The 15,000-nt window shown below is 35.7% G+C and overlaps 1 pseudogene across 1 annotated transcript in view; it reads right to left on the reverse strand.

Annotated features, from left to right (window-relative positions):
* LOC144964112 (DC-STAMP domain-containing protein 2-like) overlaps positions 1-15,000 on the reverse strand; it is a 51,111-nt pseudogene that overhangs the window by 5,227 nt on the left and 30,884 nt on the right. The window contains exons 11-12 of the transcript XR_013643748.1: positions 8,217-8,384; positions 4,819-4,878 (exon numbers count right to left, since the gene is read on the reverse strand). The product of XR_013643748.1 is annotated as a DC-STAMP domain-containing protein 2-like (transcript). The remainder of the gene's footprint in view (positions 1-4,818; positions 4,879-8,216; positions 8,385-15,000) is intronic.

Raw genomic sequence — 15,000 nt, forward strand, 5'->3', positions numbered from 1 at the left:
ATTGCTGGTAAGTATCTGTCCCAATCATCTGGTTTTTCTGCTGACACTTTTCTTAACATATTCTTTAGAGTGCCATTAAATCTTTCACAAAGACCATTTGCTTGGGGGTGGTAGGGAGTTGTGAATGAGTGTTGGATTCCCATGAGTTTCATGGTTTCATGCATCATATGTGATGTAAATTGGGGTCCATTGTCCGACAGTATCTCATTTGGTATGCCTATTCTAGTAAAAATTGTCATCAATGCTTCAGCGATGTGATCCGATGTAGTTGATTTCAATGCTATCGCTTCTGGCCACCTGGTTGCGTAATCGACTAGTATTAGTATGTGTGTATGGTGTCTATCTGATTTTGTTAAAGGGCCTATAATGTCAATTGCAACTTTTTGAAAAACTTTTTCAATAACTGGGGTTGTCTCTAATGGCAATCTCGGTATTCTGCTTTTGCGACTCTTCTTTGGCATGTGTCACAAGATTTCACATATTCTCGGACGTCTTTAGTAATTCCAGGCCATGTGAAATTCTCGGATATTCTCTTCAATATGGAAGAGCTCCCAAGATGTCCAGAAGTTATTGAATCGTGCGCTATTCCAAGGATTTTGTTTCTGTAAATACTCGGCGTGACCAGTTGTTTAGCTATTTTATTTCTTTTCCTATGTAACCTGAACAGAATATCTTTTTCAATGATGTATTCAACTTTTGATTTCGTCCCTTTGTTTGCGATATTGAAATATGATGTTAAAGTCGGGTCCTTTTTCTGTTCTTCAATGAACGTGTTCCTGTCAAATTGTTGTGGTTCAAAAGAAATAGTCATTGGCTTTTCTGTTGTCTTAGTCACCTTTCTTGTTTCTGCTAGACAAGCTGTTTCTTGGGTTAATGACCATTCTTTTACATCTGTTGGGTTGTCTTTAAGACCTTTTATATTGCCAACAATAACATCAGCGACGGGGTTGGGAAGTATACAGCATTCCACTATTCCTGTATAGTATGGGGTTTCTATGTACACATTAGCTGTTTCAAAGGTTTCGACTGTGCCACTGAATGTGATGCATTGTACCGTTTTTCCAGTTTTGTCTTCGTCATTGATCAAAGATGCTTTTATTCCTACTGTACTGCATCCTGAGTCTCTCAATATTTTGCAATCAGTTCCATTAGCTTTGCCTTCACAAAAAAATAGCGATCCTGATTTGTGAGTTTGTGTTAAAAGTGACATACCTTTCACGCAATACACATTTATATTTTCTCCTGACATTACCCGTGTCTGATTGTTTACACTTGTTTGGAGTGATGCATTTGCAGTTTCTTTTGGATATCCCACGATTTTGTAACATTTGTCTGCTGTGTGGCCTTTCATTCCACAATATTGACATTTAATTATAGGTTTGTTGGTTTTCTTATACTCAGTATTATTGTCAGTGCTATTTCTTGTTTTGTTTTGATAGGGTCGGCTATGGTCTCTATTGAACTGTTTGTTCCATGGTTTGTTACTATGATCATCTTGTTTCACTTGCGTGTTCCGAGTGATTGATCGGCTCGTTCTATTTGAGTATTGAACTTTAGGTGTACATGGACTCTGAGCAGCGGCAGAGTAGTATGGTTCCTTCAATGTTCTGCTAAGGGGTGTCAATGGATGTGCGCTGTTAAAGTTTTCTGCGTAGATTTTTAATTTGTCCAAGTTTTCTGGCTTTCTCTCTTTAAAGAATGCGACTAAATCTGGGTTGCAAGCTTGATAGATTCGATTCTTCAGCGTGAGATAGTAAAGGCCTGCAAAGTCGTCTTGTTTTACGTTTGCCAACTCAAGCCACCGATTTAGAAATTGAGTAATTCGGTTCACGAATTTATTAAAGTCTTCTCCACTTTCCGGTTTTGCAGTGTGAAACCTTTCCTGGTAACCATCTTCCGTTAATCTAAATCTTTTTAGTAGAGCGTCTTTAATTTTTCCATAGTCATCTGCATCTTCAGTTGTTAAGGTATAGAAAACTTTTAGCGGTTCTCCAGATAAGCAGTTAATCAAGGCTGTGGCCCATTTGCTTTCTGGCCAACGATAACCTTTAGCCTGAACTTCGAATCGGTGTAAGAAGGATTCTAGGCAGTCTGAGCGTTCATCGTATGTTGGCATGCGTGGAAGTTTCACGAAAAATTCATCACTATTATTATGTTTTCTTTCATGACCGGTTTTTGTTTTTTCAATTTCCAGCATCATTTGGGTCCTTTTGGTTTCTTCTTCTGCTAAAGCTATTTGTCTTTTTAGTTCCCTTTCTTGGACTCTTTCTTCTCGTTCTTCTCTACGTATTCTTTCTTCATGTTCTTTTTCTTCTCTACGAATTCTTTCTTCATTTTCTTCTCTACGAATTCTTTCTTCATTTTCTTCTCTACGAATTCTTTCTTCATTTTCTTCTCTACGAATTCTTTCTTCATGTTCTTTTTCTTCTTTTACTTTCTCTTCGCACCATGAAAATATTCTTTCCTGGGGTATTTCTAAGTCCTTTGCGAGACTTAAGTATCTTTTATATGCTTCCATTTTTGCAATAAATTAGTTACGATATTTTATATATATTATATTGACAGGATACTGTTACTGACTATTTTATTTATTTACACTCACTGGAATGAACTGTTCTATTTTTAGAAATCTCTCTCTCTCTTATTTCAACTTATTATGTATGTTGAATTTGATGCCTTTTATCGTTATATCTTATAAAGCAATGTGTCAATACAATGCGGAGTTATGACGAGTCAATAACAATGTGTCAATCTCGTGTACTCTAAACTATGTTACTACGAAGAATGTATCACCAATGTGTGTGACTCGTCGTTAGTTTGTGTACAATTATTCGCAATGACGCTAATATACTAGAGTGTGATAACAATAATAGGATGCCAAAATAATCCCAAGTTATCTATCACTAAATATAACACGACGGCAAGTAGACTCCTTTTATTATTATTTAGTTTTTAAAGACTCACTTTTCAGAACATAATATATAAGTGGTTTTCCGTAACAGTAATATGCCAAAAATGCATTTAAAACAAATCACTATGCAAAACAAATCACGATGTCTATAGTTACTATGTGATGCCCAACTCAGGTAAAAGAGAATAATGAAGGATATATTTACCAACTCAGTTCGTGGCTGGGACCTCTCTCTTGTTCAATGGTTGTTCAACAATTGTAATTAGGCATTGAAGAGTGTTTAGCAGTGATGTCTGAAATACAAAACAATAAAATATCGTAAGATTTACAATAGTTACAAAATGTGTTCACAACACTGAGTGATTGGATGATAGGTGAATGAATCGTTATGGAATGTAAACATATTGAAAACAATTCATGAATGAGGCAAACAACAAAATGAAATGAGTGATGTAATAACAAAGTGGACAAGGAATGAATGAATGAATGAAAAACTGAGTGAATAGATGAATGAATGAATGGATAATGTATGAATGAAAGAATGAAGGAGGAATTAATGAATGAATGATTGGATAAATGAGTGAATAAACGAATGAATGGATGAATGAATGAATGAATAAATAAATGAATGAACAATGAATGAATGAATAATTTATAAATGAATAAATGAATGAAGGAATGAATCAATAAAATGCTATTCAATTTGAATGAAAGAATGAAGGGATAAATTGCTATTCCATTTAAATGAAGAAATGAAAAAGAAAAAAAAATTAATCCTGTAAATAGGGAGTTCAATTAAAATATGATCAAGTGGGGCAATTAAGAGTTTTACAATTTAAACTTTAAAGTTAGATGAAATAGATATATGTAACTAAATAAATTCAATTCTTTATATGTGTCCCCTCCAAAATGTCATGGTCTCAAGTGAGTAAAGAGCTACTCGACTATGCATAAAGATATATGTAGAATGAGGCCCCAGAATTTACTAGTTACTATAAATGAAAAACAATTAACGATTTGTTTACAATGAAATAAAAGTAATGATGAAATTTAATTAAAAGAGATAAACAGTGATCGTGGCAGTTACAAATAGAGATATGAATATTGTACGTAACTTATGATAATATGTCAGGTTCGTAAGTTTACGTTTCCAGGCAATTGATGGGCTTGGATGATCTATTCCTCTGATAACAGGATCGGACTCGTAAAATTCCACTTCCAGGCAATTGGTAAGGGGTTAATATGTAATCCTTTGACAGTGGGCTCGGGTTTGATCCTTGAAGATTATACAATCAAAGTTAAAAGCTCCGGCGTCTTAATGGTGTAGATATAATATCTACAAAGTCCCAAAAGATAAAAATCTTCCAGTATATAGAAGGAATAGAGCGACTGGCCGTCCGGCATAGATTGTGAAGAGAAGTGAGTGTCGAATGTTAGACCTATCAGCTTTTATAATAAGTGGCTACGTGACAGAATGTAGAACGAAAAGTATTCACTAATTAGAAATTAATTTGAGGGAAGGCTATAAAAGGAAAGACGATCTAATATAAGAAGGTAAAGTTTATCTAAGCCTACCGAAATATAACTGGAGTGAGATGAATTCAGTTCTTAATAAAATAAAATTTAATAAGATAATTGTGAACAACCTTTACTGTGACAACCGTACTCAGGTGTAAAATGAGTACCTGGCCGTTAACATCGTTTTCTTAGTCTAAAAAACTGTAATATCGCCTAACAGGTGTCCTGTCCCGTCCTACATGTTAAATGTTGCTGTTGACCAGGGACCGCTTGTAAAGCGCTTTGAGCACATTTAGTGGATATTGCGCTATATAAAGCTCAAAATTTATTTTTAAAAAGAACCATCGCCCCCTTACAAATATAGACATGAAAGTTAATGGATTGTTTACCTCCTCGTCAACACTCGAGTCCGTTTCAACATCTTCGTCTTCAACGTCCCCATATTCAACCTTCGATTTACGTCAATGAAAGGGAAAGAAATACAAATTAGTGAAATTCTCTTTATTCATTCCCGATAGGAGATTTGTCTATAGAATATATTACAAGAGAAAGTTGGAATAACCCAAGTGTCAGCCGCAGTGCAGCGCCGGCCATAAAGTGAGCTAAGGCAAGATGTCTGACTCAAGGCCACAGCCACAATACGTGCTGGGGAATCGAAATCCCTACCTATTAGATACGAAACAAATGCAGTATTATTGTACCAAGCAGGATACCTTGAAAATAATTATCATAAAAAAAAAGACATACATATACACAGCATTATTACGGATAGACTGAATGTTAGATCGTTTCTATTTCAGTCTAAACATAAATCATATAATCTTAATTTAGCTTTTTTTGGGCGACTATGTGGTCTTGTGGTATGCCACTCGCTTTCGAATCGGAAGGTCCTGGGTTCGAGACTTGCTCGGCGCATAGTTGAGTTCTTGGAAAAGGCTCTTTACTCACATTCTCTCACCGTGCTCAGATGTAAAATGAGTACTTGGCCGTTAACAGCGTTGTCTCGGTCCGAAGAAATTGTAATATCGCCTAACAGGCGTCATGTCTCGTTCTACATGTTAAGTGTTGCTGTTGACCAGGGACACCTTGTAAAGCGCTTTGAGCACGTTTAGTGGGATATTGCGCTATATAAAGGCTCAATTATTATTATTATTATTATTATTATTATTATTATTATTATTATTATTATTATTATTATTATTATTATTATATGCGGCTATGTGGTCTTGTGGTATGACAATCGCTTTCGAATCGGAAGGTCCTGGGTTCGAGCCTCGCTCGGCGCATAGTTGAGTACTTGGAAAAGGCTCTTTACTCACATTCTCTCACCGTGCTCAGGTGTTAAATGAGTACGTGGCCGTTGTCTCTGTCCGAAAAAAATGTATTATCTTTCGCCTAATATGTCTCGTCCTTCATGTTAAGTGTTGCTGTTGGCCAGGGTTTGAACACATTTAGTGGATATTGCGCTATATAAAAAAGCTCAATAATCTTAATTGACGACAGAAGAGAAATTCTCACGAAAATGCCACACTATTATTTAAGAGATATCTAGACGGATAATCTACCCATAATGAAACTTTACCAAAATGACGATAATAATTCTTGCGATCATGGGTTTAGATTGCTTTCGTTGCCATGGTTACTTGTTAGTCTATTGTGATTATTTATATTACAGTGTTTAATCTATCTACATCAGCTAGAATACTAAAAGAGCAATTAAGTTGCCATGGTGACGCGATGCTGTCATGACGCTAGATTTTTAAAAAGCCCTGAACAGACAGAGTGTGTCAAGGCTTTATGAACCAGGAAATTACAGCAAACCCCTACTCTTTGACCAGTTAACTAGAAAAACTCGTATTTATTAAACATTTGGCCAGAAAACTCGTTCTTCAGATATCGATCGATTTAACCTTCTCCTTACCACACATAGGAAAATCGTCACATTCGTTACGATGCAACAGACAATTTTCTCATTCAGATTTCTCTTGTACATCACAACATTTAAAGAAATGCTTTGATTACAGCTAAAGATACTAAAAACTGTGCTGTAGAGCTCACTTGTTACTTTTTTGTTTGAGTAAGAAAAGTCTTTTCTTGTGTTGATTTGGAGTGAATTTTCGGGGGGAATTCCAAAAAAATAGCTGGGAAGGAGAGAGTTAAAAGACCCTCATCTTGGCAAAGACTCTCGAATCTGGGGCCTCGTGAGTTTTTCCAGAGTACGGCGGGGAACAGGAGAAATAATGGACATGATGAGAAAAATAGTAAATGACATTTTGTAAATTGGATTCTAATCCCACAGTATGACTTCTGAGATAAACCATTACTCATGAATAGCTAATCAGAATTTCCATTTTTTTTTCTTCTTTTCAGCGTTTTTCTTTCCGTTGTTTTTTTTTCTTCTCTCTTTTATTAATCTTTTCAGTCGTTGTTTAGAAGAGTGAACAAATCATGTTTATTTCAGAATTCCAATTCTTATAGATTTGTTTTAACCTTGATGAAACCTATTCATATTTTCAGATTAGAATAACATAATCCATGTGCTTTCTTTAATATAAGCCTTTCTTGGGGGGGGGGGGGGGGGGTCAATATTTTACAAAATACCAGCACAAATACAATAGGTAAATTAAATAGTAAAGTACGAGTAATTCTGACAGTTTCCGCCAAAAAAAAAAAAGGTTTGGTTTCATGGATTTCCAGACTGAGAAACAGAAGAATTCCAAAGCATCAATGCAGATGATTATTCTTTATTCGAGTATCGGGTTTGAGACTTGTTTTGCCAATCTTGACATGCTTTATATGTACTTATTCTGAAAAAAACGTGTTTTAAAAAAATGGCCACAAAATCGATTCATTAGCATGTTGTTACAGTGAATGACACAATCAGTCGGATGGTGAAAATGTTTGAACTGAGATATTGCTAAGTTTAGTTAGAAGGTCAATATTTATCAAAATCAGTTCTTGTCATAAATTGTTAAATCAACACTTTTGGTACATCTTAGGGAAATATCCAAGTTTATTTTCATTTTTATATATATTTTACAGCTAGTCAAGTGGAAAAAAATGTATGAAATTTGAGAAAAATTGCTGGATACCTTTTCCATACATCTGACCATAACTTCATGAAAAATCACCCGATTTAATTCAAATAAAGATTGAAATGCTCATTGGAGCACATTCTTTCAGAAAGGGCAAAACAATGCAAATCCAAAATTTTCACCTTCCGACTGGTTATGTCATGCACTGACATGTTGTTAAAAAAATTATGGGTTATCACGAACACATAATATTCGTAGCTCAGATAATTGTTATGGGCTCATTGTTGTAATGGGAGTACCATCGCAGCAATGCGGCTATGTGGTCTAGTGGTATGACACTCGCTTTCGGGTCGGAAGGTCCTGGGTTCGAGCCTCGCGCTCGGCGCATAGTTGAGAAGGCTCTTTACTCACATTCTCTCACCATACTCAGGTGTAAAATGAGTACCTGGCCGTTAACAGCGTTGTCTCTGTCCGAAAAATTGTAATATCTTCTAATAGGCGTCATGTCCCGTCCTACATGTTAAATGTTGCTGTTGACCAGGGACCCCTTGTAAAGCGCTTTGAGCACGTTTAGTGGATATTGCGCTATAAAAAAAGCTCAATTTTAAAAAAGCTCAATTTTTTTTTACATAACGCAAAATAATGTCCATAACAACATAACAATGCTATATCAATGCTATAATTATTTCGTTCCCTGATCAAACCTGCAAAATAAGTATATTATGTAGCCTGTGATAGGGCGATTCACGTACCGGTGCCATGCAAAAGGTGCAGACCTTGCCCAAATCCGAGAAGCAGTCGTTACAGTAGACAGTGTTACAATTATCACAGTTGCTGAAAGTATCCATGTCTGAGACAGCGCCCTCTGAGCCACAGGACATGCAATGTTTTCTGTCTTCCCCAAACACTTGAGGATTGGCCTAGGGTGGAGGGGGGGGGGAGGTGGTTCGGAGGGAATACTTTATGATGGTGATGATAATGATGATGAGGATGATGATGATGATGATGATGATGATGATGATGATGATGATGGTAATGATGGTGATGATGATGATGACGATGATGACGACGACGACGACGACGACGACGACGATGATGATGATGATGATGATGATGATGATGATGATGATGATGATGATGATGATGATGATGATGTGATGATGGTGGTCTAAGTGATGATGTTCACTAGAGCGCTCTCATCATCAAGATATTAGGCTTCTCTCTAAACTAAAAAGGGTGGTTTCATATAACTCACTTCTGTTCTGCATCTGCATCAGTATCTGCCGTATAATGCCAACCTTCATTGTGAAAATTTCGAATTTTACAATCCGAGAAAGACTTTATTTTTTAACATGAAGAACGAAATTGACGTCACTCAGCTCTTTGTTATTGTTTTAAGACAGCCATTGTAATGACTTTCTCACTAGAATATAACCGTTAAAGGTTACACATAATTTTGTGTGGAGATTTGTTATATCCGGGTGGCGGATGTTGTGATTAGTTTACCTAAACGCATATCATCAATAAGTAAGTAGATGAATCTATAATAATACTTATTGAAAAGGAGTCGAAAAGAATGCTTTGCGAAATGATGATGATGATATTGATAATAATAATAATAATAATAATAATAATAATAATAATAATAATAATAATAATAATAATAATAATAATAATAATTGTCATGGTCTCAAGTGAGTAAAGAGCTACTCGACTATGCATAAAGATATATGTAGAATGAGGCCCCAGAATTTACTAGTTACTATAAATGAAAAACAATTAACGATTTGTTTACAATGAAATAAAAATAATGATGAAATTTAATTAAAAGAGATAAACAGTGATCGTGGCAGTTACAAATAGAGATATGAATATTTAACGTAACTTATGATAATATGTCAGGTTCGTAAGTTTACGTTTCCAGGCAGTTGATGGGCTTGGATGATCTATTCCTCTGATAACAGGATTGGACTCGTAAAATTCCACTTCCAGGCAATTGGTAAGAGGTTATTGTGTAGTCCTTTGACAGCGGGCTTGGGTTTGATCCTTGAAGATTATACAATCAAAGTTAAAAGCTCCGGCGTCTTAATGGTGTAGATATAATATCTACAAAGTCCCAAAAGATAAAAATCTTCCAGTATATATATAGGAATAGAGCGACTGGCCGTCCGGCATAGATTGTGGAGAGAAAGTGAGCGTCGAATGTTAGACCTATCAGCTTTTATAATAAGTGGCTACGTGACAGAATGTACAACGAAAAGTATTCACTAATTAGAAATTAATTCGAGGGAAGGCTATAAAAGGAAAGACGATCTAATATTAGAAGGTAAAGTTTATCTAAGCCTACCGAAATATAACTGGAGTGAGATGAATTCAGTTCTTAATAAAATAAAATTTAATAAGATAATTGTGAACAACCTTTACTGTGACACCCCCCACCCACGTTTAAAATATACTCTTTAACCATTATGGGAAAGATAGATTTTACAAACGGAAGTAAATTTACTATCATGATACTCTAGCATTAATCCATTGTTATGATTTGTGCTACAATTAAATTATTTATTAACTAGACATGGAAATGTTTATATTAACGTAGGTATATGAATGGGTGACAATAACAATGAAAGATTGTGATTACAAATCATTGTGATGAACAACATGATGGAAATGTGATTACAAATCATTGTGATAAACAATAATGATGGCAATGAAGCATGATTAAAGTCGATGATATGAAGGTAATTTACTAAATGAAATGAATGAAAATGTAAATGAAATATTGACATTTCAATTATTAATCATAAATGAGTGAAAATTCATAACAATAATAGATAAAGAGAAGATTTCCCAAATCATGAATGGGTATGGTATATATATCCAAACAATACTCAATGTTACATTAAGTTGGGTCATCATGTTTACAAATAAAATTATCGAAATTGTGCGTTCTGATTTGGCATAGTTTGCGAGGTAACTAACAGTATGCATGGGAGGTTTATACTAATCGAGAAAGTAGGTCGGCGTGAATATTTTCACAGCCTGGTATGTGAGAGATTCTGAAAGTGTAATTTTGCAAAAATAGACTCCACCTTAGTACTCTACTATTATTCATTTTGTTATTTCTTATGTACGTGAGTGGTTTATGGTCCGTTTCGACCACAAACTCTTTTAGCAGTAGATATCTGCTGAATGTCTTTAAAGCAAAGACGATGGCCAGTCCTTCACGCTCTATTACAGAGTATCGTGATTCTCTGTCCAATAATTTTCTGCTTGCATAAAAGCAAGGCATTAGAGTTCCCTCATGTTCCTGTAATAGTACACCTGCGATGCCCTTATCAGACGCGTCAGTTCTTACAACAAATTCTTTTGATATGTCGGGTAATTTAAGAATTGGTTCTGAACAGAGTAATGCCTTTAATTGGTTAAAGCTATTCTGACACACTTCTGTCCAAACAATTTTGTTCGGTGACCCATTCTTTGTCAGATTTGTTAGCGGTGTCGCGATGTGCGCGAAGTTGTAAATGTATTTCCTGTAAAAATTTAGGAGCCCAAGTACTTTGCGTACTTCTTTTTTTGTCTTAGGTGGTTGCAATTGTGCGATTTTTGTTTGTTTTTTCTGTCTCGGGTGTCTGTGTCCCATGACCAACGGTATGACTAATCCTGCATTTGAAGCTTCGATATTAGTAAACATAGGTTGCGACACTGTGTCTCTATCAAAATACTTTTTTAGCATATTTGCTTGGAATGTCTTTGTTGTGTTGTTAATTTTAATCTCGTAATTAACATTAGATTTTACTGCTGTTATTTTGAATGGTCCTTTCCATGTAGCTAAAAGTTTACTCGAGTCATCGGGTAAGAGTATTAGTACTTTGTCACCAATCTCAAATTTTCTTGACTTGCTTTTTCTATCGGAGTATTCCTTGTATTTCTCTGCTTTTTTAGTGACGGATTCCTGTGCTAGCTTACATGTGTCCTCTATTCTGTCTTTCAGGTTTCTTACATATTCGTAAGCAAACATAATTTCGTTATTGTCCTCCTCATTCCCTTTACAAATGTCGGCTACTATATTGATCGGGCCGCGAGGTGATCGTCCATACATCAACTCAAATGGGGAGTAGCCTGTAGATTCTTGGGGTATTTCTCTATATGCAAATAGGATTGCTGGTAAGTATCTGTCCCAATCATCTGGTTTTTCTGCTGACACTTTTCTTAACATATTCTTTAGAGTGCCATTAAATCTTTCACAAAGACCATTTGCTTGGGGGTGGTAGGGAGTTGTGAATGAGTGTTGGATTCCCATGAGTTTCATGGTTTCATGCATCATATGTGATGTAAATTGGGGTCCATTGTCCGACAGTATCTCATTTGGTATGCCTATTCTAGTAAAAATTGTCATCAATGCTTCAGCGATGTGATCCGATGTAGTTGATTTCAATGCTATCGCTTCTGGCCACCTGGTTGCGTAATCGACTAGTATTAGTATGTGTGTATGGTTTCTATCTAATTTTGTTAAAGGGCCTATAATGTCAATTGCAACTTTTTAAAAAACTTTTTCAATAATTGGGGTTGTCTCTAATGGCAATCTCCGTATTCTGCCTTTTGCGACTCTTCTTTGGCATGTGTCACACGATTTCACATATTCTCGGACGTCTTTAGTAATTCCAGGCCATGTGAAATTCTCGGATATTCTCTTCAATGTGGAAGAGCTCCCAAGATGTCCAGAAGTTATTGAATCGTGCGCTATTCCAAGGATTTTGTTTCTGTAAATACTCGGCGTGACCAGTTGTTTAGCTATTTTGTTTCTTTTCCTATGTAACCTGAACAGAATAGCTTTTTCAATGATGTATTCAACTTTTGATTTCGTCCCTTTGTTTGCGATATTGAAATATGATGTTAAAGTCGGGTCCTTTTTCTGTTCTTCAATGAACGTGTTCCTGTCAAATTGTTGTGGTTCTAGAGAAATAGTCATTGGCTTCTCTGTTGTCTTAGTCATCTTTCTTGTTTCTGCTAGACAAGCTGTTTCTTGGGTTAATGACCATTCTTTTACATCTGTTGGGTTGTCTTTAAGACCTTTTATATGCAACAATAACATCAGCGACGGGGTTGGGAAGTATACAGCATTCCACTATTCCTGTATAGTATGGGGTTTCTATGTACACGTTAGCTGTTTCAAAGGTTTCGACTGTGCCACTGAATGTGATGCATTGTACCGTTTTTCCAGTTTTGTCTTCGTCATTGATCAAAGATGCTTTTATTCCTACTGTACTGCATCCTGTGTCTCTCAATATTTTACAATCAGTTCCATTAGCTTTGCCTTCACAAAAAAATAGTGATCCTGATTTGTGAGTTTGTGTTAAAAGTGACATACCTTTCACGCAATACACATTTATATTTTCTCCTGACATTACTCGTGTCTGATTATTTACACTGGTTTGGAGTGATGCATTTGCAGTTTCTTTTGGATATCCCACGATTTTGTAACATTTGTCTGCAGTGTGGCCTTTCATTCCACAATATTGACATTTAATTATAGGTTTGTTGGTTTTCTTATACTCAGTATTGTTGTCAGTGCTATTTCTTGTTTTGTTTTGATAGGGTCGGCTATGGTCTCTATTGAACTGTTTGTTCCATGGTTGGTTACTATGGTCATCCTGTTTCACTTGCGTGTTCCGAGTGATTGATCGGCTCGTTCTATTTGAGTACTGAACTTTAGGTGTACATGGACTCTGAGCAGCGGCAGCGTAGTATGGTTCCTTCAATGTTCTGCTAAGGGGTGTCAATGGATGTGCGCTGTTAAAGTTTTCTGCGTAGATTTTTAATTTGTCCAAGTTTTCTGGCTTTCTCTCTTTAAAGAATGCGACTAAATCTGGGTTGCAAGCTTGATAGATTCGATTCTTCAGCGTGAGATAGTAAAGGCCTGCAAAGTCGTCTTGTTTTACGTTTGCCAACTCAAGCCACCGATTTAGAAATTGAGTAATTCGGTTCACGAATGTATTAAAGTCTTCTCCACTTTCCGGTTTTGCAGTGTGAAACCTTTCCTGGTAACCATCTTCCGTTAATCTAAATCTTTTTAGTAGAGCGTCTTTAATTTTACCATAGTCATCTGCATCTTCAGTTGTTAAGGTATAGAAAACTTTTAGCGGTTCTCCAGATAAGCAGTTAATCAAGGCTGTGGCCCATTTGCTTTCTGGCCAACGATAACCTTTAGCCTGAACTTCGAATCGGTGTAAGAAGGATTCTAGACAGTCTGAGCGTTCATCGTATGTTGGCATGCGTGGAAGTTTCACGAAAAATTCATCACTATTATTATGTTTTCTTTCATGACCGGTTTTTGTTTTTTCAATTTCCAGCATCATTTGGGTCCTTTTGGTTTCTTCTTCTGCTAAAGCTATTTGTCTTTTTAGTTCCCTTTCTTGGACTCTTTCTTCTCGTTCTTCTCTACTATTCTTTCTTCGTGTTCTTTTTCTTCTCTACGAATTCTTTCTTCATTTTCTTCTCTACGAATTCTTTCTTCATTTTCTTCTCTACGAATTCTTTCTTCGTGTTCTTTTTCTTCTCTACGAATTCTTTCTTCATTTTCTTCTCTACGAATTCTTTCTTCTTTTTCTTCTTTTATTTTCTCTTCGCACCATGAAAATATTCTTTCCTGGGGTATTTCTAAGTCCTTTGCGAGACTTAAGTATCTTTTATATGCTTCCATTTTTGCAATAAATTAGTTACGATGTTTTATATATATTATATTGACAGGATACTGTTACTGACTGTTTTATTTATTTACACTTACTGGAATGAACTGTTCTATTTTTAGAAATCTCTCTCTCTCTCTTATTTCAACTTATTATGTATGTTGAATTTGATGCCTTTTATCGTTATATCTTATAAAGCAATGTGTCAATACAATGCGGAGTTATGACTTGAGTCCATAACAATGTGTCAATCGCGTGTACTCTAAACTATGTTATTACGAAAAATTTATCACCAATGTGTGTGACTCGTCGTTAGTTTGTGTACAATTATTCGCAATGACGCTAATATACTAGAGTGTGATAACACTAATAGGATGCCAAAATAATCCCAAGTTATCTATCACTAAATATAACACGACGGCTAGTAGCCTCCTTTTATTATCTATTTAGTTTTTAAAGACTCACTTTTCAGAACATAATATATAAGTGGTTTTCGGTAACAGTAATATGCCAAAAATGTATTTAAAACAAATCACTATGCAAAACAAATCACGATGTCTATAGATAGAATGCGATTGGCCAAGGAGTTCACAACATTGCCATCCGGAAGTATAACGGACCAACACACAAACTCTGTGTAACCATGAACTTTTATAGTCTGGTTAATACACTTTAGTGAGAACAACTCACAAAAGCGGATGGCAAAAACAATAACAAAGGCCTGAATGACGTCATCTTCGAACTATCTATAGTTACTATGTGATGCCCAACTCATGTAAAAGAGAATAATGAAGGATATATTTACCAACTCAGTTCGTGGCTGGGACCTCTCTCTTGTTCAATGGTT

This window comes from Berghia stephanieae, chromosome 2 (assembly GCF_034508935.2).
Source record: "Berghia stephanieae isolate SIO BIC M18660-M18661 chromosome 2, UCSD_Bste_1.3, whole genome shotgun sequence".
NCBI classification, from domain to species: Eukaryota; Metazoa; Mollusca; class Gastropoda; order Nudibranchia; family Aeolidiidae; genus Berghia; species Berghia stephanieae.